Raw genomic sequence first — 7,823 nt, 5'->3', positions numbered from 1 at the left:
GGCTATTTAACTCGTAGCCACATTTGGCTTCCAATTTAACCCCAAATCAAGCCCCAATTCTCCAGCCCATTTTAATTTTTTACCCGACCCTAACCCTTTTAAAACCAACCCAAACCCGGTTCCCCCACCTACCCTTTTAATCTAGGCCGTTGATCACTCAAATCAACGGCCACCATTCACCCTTCCATAATTAAACCCAAATGACCCCTTAACCTACCTCATTTTCCACCTAACACCCCCTTGAATCCCTCTTCTCTCAATTCTCTCTGCAGCCTCACATAAACCCTAGCCGCCGCCACCCAATTCCACTCTAATCCACCTCAATCCCCACCTAATCCATGGTCTCCCATGGCGTTTTGAGATGTGTACTCGTCTCCTATGTCTACTGGCTACATATTTTCATGATTCCATGGACAAATCTCGAAGAGATCTGGTCCAGTCCTTGCTCGACTTTGATCTGTAGTCTTTCTCCGGCCATCCATGGCTGTTCAAGTTAGATCTTGACTTTTCCGGCTAGATCGGTATCTTTTAAAGCCTTTCTCACTTTCTCTGGGTTCTATGAAACCCTAGCTCTAAGAGCTGTTCGATTTTTCTTTCAGATCTATCTTAGATCTGTGCTTATTACGAACTTCTTAAGAGCTTCTAGAAGGTTCTTCAATTTTTCTGTCAAAATGACTCTCCATTTTTTTAACGATTAGGGTTCCCTGAACTTTTCTCTGATTTTCAGTGTGTTTTAATGATTTTTACTATGTTTGTCCATGTTTTTTCTACTTGGTTCATCATGCTAAAAGCCCTTAGTGTTTTGGCTCTACCTGGGCTTCTGAAACTCTCTTGGTTTATTTTATACTCAGGTTTGGTTCAATTAAGTTCTTTGCGGTTGAATCTTTTTGTCTTGCTTGACTTATCTGATTCTGAGTTCTTACCATATTTTAAACTTGACTATTGTTGAAACCCTAAATTCTTAAAAGGTTTTCCTCACTTGTTACTGTGAGACCTTCACTCATTTCTAACTCTCTTACCTGTTACTATGTTCTTCTTCACTTTTGATTCTATGTGACTGCTTGACCGACTTGACCACCGTACTTCGAATAGGTCTTTTTTACTACTGAACCCTAGCTTACCCCTACTGCTATTGTATGTTTGTGTTGCTTCTTTTTGTCGACATGTTTGACCCTGCATGCCTATTCATTCCTTGCTATTTATAGGCTAATGTGCAGAGTCATGATCCTTCCTTGATTGATTCTGACCCCCTTAATGTTGCGACTGATTGCAAAAGGTTTTCTTATGAACCCTAATTTTATTCGTTTGTTTAAATTGATTGATTCCCTTTGTTTAATTACTGTGATGTTTTACCTTGAATCTTTTCCCAAAATAAAGCATATTTTCATACTTAGACTCATTCATTTACTTCATACTTTTATTGCCCCCTTATATGGCAATAATCAATCTGTCTCCAAACTGATTTCTTTCCTTGATTAAACCTGTTAGTATCCGTTAAGCAGTGATCCCTTAATTAAAGGGAATCGCTTGTGGTAATTGATTCTGATTGTGATTATTTCCATGTTTGTGTTGAAACTTTACTTATTACCTTATTCTTCACTCGTTTTCAAAAAACTATAAATACCCTACCCTCTCTTCTTTTAAACACACGAATAACTTGAGTTCAGAACACACACTTACACTCAAAACTCTCTCTTTCTTTACTGCTACTTGTGCTATTATTTTGTCTAGCCGGCTGAAAGCCAAGGCTAGATTGTGAAATCTTGCTTGCTTTACCTTTCTGCATTTTGCTTCTCTACTGGTATGTCCTAGTTAATTTTTAGTCCCAACAACAATATGTTTCCATAAGTTGCTTCAGTTTCGCATTCTTGTTTACTTCTGCTCCTGTTCCCGCAGTCAAGTTATGTTACTAGCATGCTGTAATATGTTCCCTTCCCCTTGTAAATTAATGCTTACCTATATGTGTACTCTGTTAGTCATTTGTCGTGTACTTGCTACCCTATGAACCCCAAACCCCCATATCCCCTATATGTATTTTTGTTCCTTTGGATGGTTTGTGTCCATGCCAGCATCAGCTATTACTGTGCATGACCAAACCAGACCCCTGCTGGGGTTATACAATGTGTCCCACAATCCCTTGCCCCTTGAATGATTGCTGATTATGTGTAGTTTGAGTTTCACTACTACAACTGTTTTCAAGACACCCTTTACCACTTACTATTCCCAACCCAGTTTTAATAAATCTCTGTTCTCCACTTCCACTATACTCTTAGAACCTAGGTTCTGCCCTCTTGTGCGAGCCTTGCCTTGGGACCCTTGAGTTCCCTCTGATCTTGGACACATAAGGGCTGACCCTTCCACACCGCACTCATTCTATTTGGTTATGTAAACCTGGGTGTGAGCACTGCCCGGGATCCCCTGAGATCCTTTGGGAACTTTGACACACTCAGGTATGAGAAAGGCTTTGAAACATTAGCATTGAAGTGATTAATTATATAACTCAGATAGGAAGTCAAGATCAGGCTTCTTTTGGTTGTAATTTCTTATTTCTGCACTTCTTTTGTAATTCAATCATTGGGACCATAATAATTTGTAAACAACATCGAGGGATTAGTGAAAAGGGTGGGTAGTTGTACATTGTGGGTAGATTGGGTAGATAACATGCCTATAGGATCAACAATAAATTCTGCATGCTTCACTTTCATAACTAGAAGCCATGCCTATTGGATCAATGCTTGTTTAAAATAAATTCTGCATGCTTCACCTTCACACAACTAGAAATCATGCCTATAGGATGTAAAGCTCAATTTTCAATACAACATGTATCCAAACTCGTTTCCCTTAGAAATCATGTCTATAGGTCCAAAGTTAGCCTTCATACACTTAGATACCATGCCTATAGGATCTAAATGGCTATAATAGAAATCAAGCCCATATAGATTTTAAAAACAGTTTAGTTGGAGAAGCCGTCTAGTTCAGGTCGATATTCTGAATTGGAATAGTTAATTAATCTGTCGCTTCTTTAATAAGTTTCTCAAACATTGTTTTGACTTAATTCCAGTAGAAAGCATGTTTATAGGATCCAAATCGCCTGTTTAAAATTAATCACTGCTCTACTCCATTCCTAATCAATATAGATATCGTGCTCAGAGGATATCATTATTACGCCTAGGCCAGCCTTAGGTAACTACTTGAATAAAACTGGAACTGCCTTCGTTAATTATCACTTGCTACAGCCAATAGGCAGGCCTGATTCGGACTTCTTATCTGAGCTATATAATGAATCTGGTTCCGACTCAAATCCCCTAGGACTTAAAAAAGTTAGACTTTAACTGTGTTTGAGTCGTGCTATTTATATGCATTATTTGCGGAGGTTTATATGAGCCTTCTAATTGCTTACATGTTTCCCCTTTAAATGCAGTCCTATGTGTTTTTGTATGTCGCCTTAGCCCTTTTTACCTTTAAACCTAAGAGTCAGCCTAAAATCCTCCCTCTTGTAGGAATAGTAGTCCTAAAATTCCTCCGGGACTGATAGGAATGGGAAGGGTAATAGCACGCAATAGAGGTCGAGACCAATCTACGCTTTAAAACCTTTACGAGGTGGGAAGGATAGATATGGATATGATGACCAGTGCGCTAATACCACGTGTAGCCCCTCTTTTGAGGAGTGACTACCGGGTATTGCATTGATGTGATCCATATTACAAACAAACCTAGGACCCCTTTACATTCATCAGTATGCTTAGATTATAACTCTTTTCATAACCCCGCTTTATTTAATCGTTTTCAAACACTTGTGTATTTAAAATCCCCTATTATTTGAGCCTTGTTTGTTTACTAGTTAGTTGCACAAATTCACAAAACTATCTGGTCGGGAACCACACTAGTGGATCCTGAGGGGTGCCTAACACCTTCCCCTTGGGAAAATTTCAAGCCCTTACCCTATTTCTGGTTATCAAATGTAGTTGTAGTTGAACCTCATAGGTGCCCTAACTCACCTTAAAATTGTTAGTTGGCGACTCTTCAAAATTGCAAAACCCCTTTCCCAAAAGGAAAGAGTTGTCCCAACCAAATGTCATAAACCCGATTTCGCGAGAAAAAGGGGGCACGGCAGTATGGCGACTCTGCTGGGGATTTTTAGGCTTGTACCATTTCAGATTATTCTTGTGAATTTGTACCTCTCCCTATGTACAATTATCTGTTTAATTCCTTTAAGCATTTGATTTCTTCTATAAAAGCAAAACTGACATATTTTCCTTGTTTTCTTTCCTTTATTGCTTTAAATTATGAAACTGCTGTATTCATCGCTTTCTTAATGTGCAAATACATGTCAACATGCTTTTAATTATTGCATAATCATGCTCAACATAATACTCCACTCTGCCAAACAAATCCTATAGCGACGCTTATAATGAGTGGTTGCGCTCTTCCTATATCATTACCCCCTAAATTCGGAAAGGCATATTTGCGGTAAAACTAGTCGATCAGCGGTACAGTCGACAGTTCCGAGCATTCCCCCTTGAGTTGTTCGCTCAAGGGTACCAGTCTAAGACCCCATAGAAACCCTATTCTGCTCAAAATTGTGCATGCATCATGGTCAAACCTAGCCAGATCGGTTATGTTGTCCACATAATGATCCTTTAAGACAGCCTTGTCCAAAGTCCACTGGGTTTCCCTAAACCCAAAATGGACGTCGTCACGTTCTATGTATTTATTTGGAGAACTAGATGCTTCATGCTAATTGTTGATATTAAATAGTCGAGTCTGGTGGGGGTAAGGGTCTAACCTTATTTGCCTTGCAGAAATATGAGGCACGAAGTCCCCAGATTCGGCATAGTCACCAACATGCACCCAAGGTTGCTAAGCTGGTGGAAAGATTTACACTCTACTGATCAAAATCTCGTCAGAAAATATCTGGGAAATCTACCATCCCTCCTGGAGATCCAACCTAATAACATGATCATAGAAGCTGCCACATTATTTTGGGATTGTGAAAGGGCCATATTCTGCTTCGGGGGCATTGAAATGACACATTTGCTGGAGGAGATAGGAGGACTAGCTGGTCTAGTATGGGAAACTCCGGGCTTGCTAATGCCAGAAAATCGCAAAGGTAGGGGGCTTCCTCAAAATGATAGGTTTGAAGAAGAATCCAGAATTAACGTGCTTGAAGGATTCATACATCCCTTTTGACTACTTGTATGAAAGGTACGATCACAGCAAATCTTACCGTACCTACTCTGGCGAGTTTGCCATCACATCCTTGGGACACGTCCATCGCAGGGTTTTCGTCTTCATATTTTGCTTCCTGGGTCTAATTGTATTTCCGATGAAGAAAAGTAGAATTCATACTAGGCTGGCTATGTTAACCAAAACCCTAATGGAGGGGATTGGTAGGTAGGCATTCAGCATTGTACCCATGATTATTGCAGACATATACCGAGCCTTAGAGAAGTGTCAACAAGGAGTGAAACACTTCAAAGGCTGCAATCTGCTACTTCAACTTTGGCTCATGGAGCATCTCCAAAAGGGCAAATATCGGCAAGAAATTCAGCGTAGGACTGGGATGATTAGATCGCTTTCCACCATCCAAAGCGAAAGAATTACATCCCCGACATGTTCGCTCAGCCCGAGGATGCTAAAGGATGGGTTGAGCTATTTGATAATCTGACCGAAGAACAAGTTCAGTGGATGTTTGAATGGTTTCCGATAGAGGAGTTCATCGCCCGATCCAGAGATGCACCTTTCCTGATACTAATTGGCCTCAGGGGAACCTACCCTTACGTCCCTCTGCGAGTTATGAGGCAAGCTGGTAGGAAGCAAGTCCTACCCAAGGTCGACAAGATGAGCCACTTTCGAGCCGACTTCCAAGGCGGTGATAGTCCCTACAAGTGTCAAGCCCAACACATGTGACATAGCAAGATTGTAATGGGGAGAGACACCATAGAGCCAGATAGATATCACGCGGATTGTACTCCTTTCTATTCAGGTTGGTTGGAAGACAATCATGATGGTTTGGGCCAGCCAGGGTTTGTTCGAGGCCACAGGATTATAGATGAAAAGGCCGAGGTGCAAGTCAAGTACAACCAGTTATGCAAAAGGATCCGTGAGTGTGAAAGTGAACATCGCGAGATATAAGAGTCCAACCAGAAGCTGATCGAGGAATGGAAACGCATGGCTACCAATGCCAACAAAAGGCTGGGATACTTGGAGCGAGGCATAGTGGAACTAGAAAGAAAGTTTCTCAAATGGGTTGAAGATTGTCAAGAGGCTAAAGGGGCTGAAGGTGGATATCTAGCTAGAGCGTACCTGTTGCTAGGACTTCGCGAGTTGGGGAAGCTGTTCGACAGAGCTGTAACGACCCGGCCGGTCGTTTTTGGAATTTACGCCCCGATCCCCTATTAACTGCTTTCCCCAAGTTTATTTCTGCTGCTTTGATTTGTCGGGATGTTCGGTTTTGAGTTTCGGAGAGTTTTAGGACACTTAGTCCCTAAATGAGAGCCTAAGTGGTGGAAAATGGTCGGTAGTCGGAACAGTGTAAAGACGGCCTCGGAATGGAAATCTGATGGTTCCGTTAGCTCCGTTAGGTGATTTCAAGTTTAGGTGCGTGGTCGGATTATGTTTTGGAGGTCCGTAGATAATTTAGGCTTGAAATGTCGAAAAGGTCAAATTTTGAAGTTTTCGGTTCGATAGTGAGATTTTGATCCAAGGGTCGGAATGGAATTTCGAGAGTTCGAGTAGTTCCGTAATGTCATTTGTGATGTGTGTGCAAAGTTTCAGGTCATTCGGACATGATTTGGTTAGGTTTTTGATCGAAAGCGTATTGTTAGGGAATTTGGAGTTCTTAGGCTTAAATCCTTGATTAATTCGAGTTTCCGATGTTGTTTTAGGTGGTTTAGGGATTGGTACAAGTTTGAATGAGTATTAGGTGTTATTGGTGCTTTTGGTTGAGGTCCCGGGGGCCTCGGGATGATTTCGAATGGTTGGCGGAAAGATTTTAAGTTAAGAGATTGCAGATTTTTGCTGCTTCTGATATTTTCGCATTTGCGGCTTGGGTTCCGCAGATGCGGCGCCGTAGATGCGGCTAAGGAGACCGCAGAAGCGGATTTTGGTGGGTTCTTCAGGTTCCGCAGATGCGGTGGATCTTCTGCAGAAGCGGAACCGCATCTGCGAGTGGAGGACCGCAGATGCAGATCTTGGCCATTTAATGAAAGTCGCATATGCGACATTTTGGTCCACAGAAGCGAGACCACAGATGCAGAATTAGCTGGGCAGAAATATGAAATTTGGAGGGTTTGGTTTCAAAAGTTGAAAAATCGAATTGGAGCTCGGGAGAGGCGATTTTGAGAAGGATTTGAAGAGGAGATCTCTGGGTAACGATTCTTTAACCCTTTCTAGTTATATTCCATCAATCTTTAGTTAATTTCATCATTTGATTTCGGAATTTTGGTGGAAATTGGGGGAAAAGTTCTTAGACATCTAATTGAGGATTTGAGGGGTCATTTGGACTCCGATTTTCGTGTTCTTGTTGTGTATAGACTCGTGAGAGTACGAGGTTTCTGAAAATATAAATTTCACCTGATTCCGAGACGTTGTCCTGAGGGGCGTTTTGGTCATTTTACATAAAATCGCGTATTAGCTTTGAATTAAATAGTAGAATCAGTTGCTCGAGATGTTATTTACATTATGCAAATGCATTTAATAGATTTGGGCAATTTGGAGTCGGATACTCGTGGCAAAGGCGTGATTTAAAGTTGATTTGAGCCGGTTCGAGGTAAGTGGCTTGTCTAACCTTGTGTGGGGAACCTTTCCCCTTAGGATATGAT

Source organism: Nicotiana attenuata, unplaced genomic scaffold (assembly GCF_001879085.1).
Source record: "Nicotiana attenuata strain UT unplaced genomic scaffold, NIATTr2, whole genome shotgun sequence".
In the NCBI taxonomy this organism is placed as follows: Eukaryota; Viridiplantae; Streptophyta; class Magnoliopsida; order Solanales; family Solanaceae; genus Nicotiana; species Nicotiana attenuata.
This window is presented reverse-complemented; position numbering follows the sequence as displayed.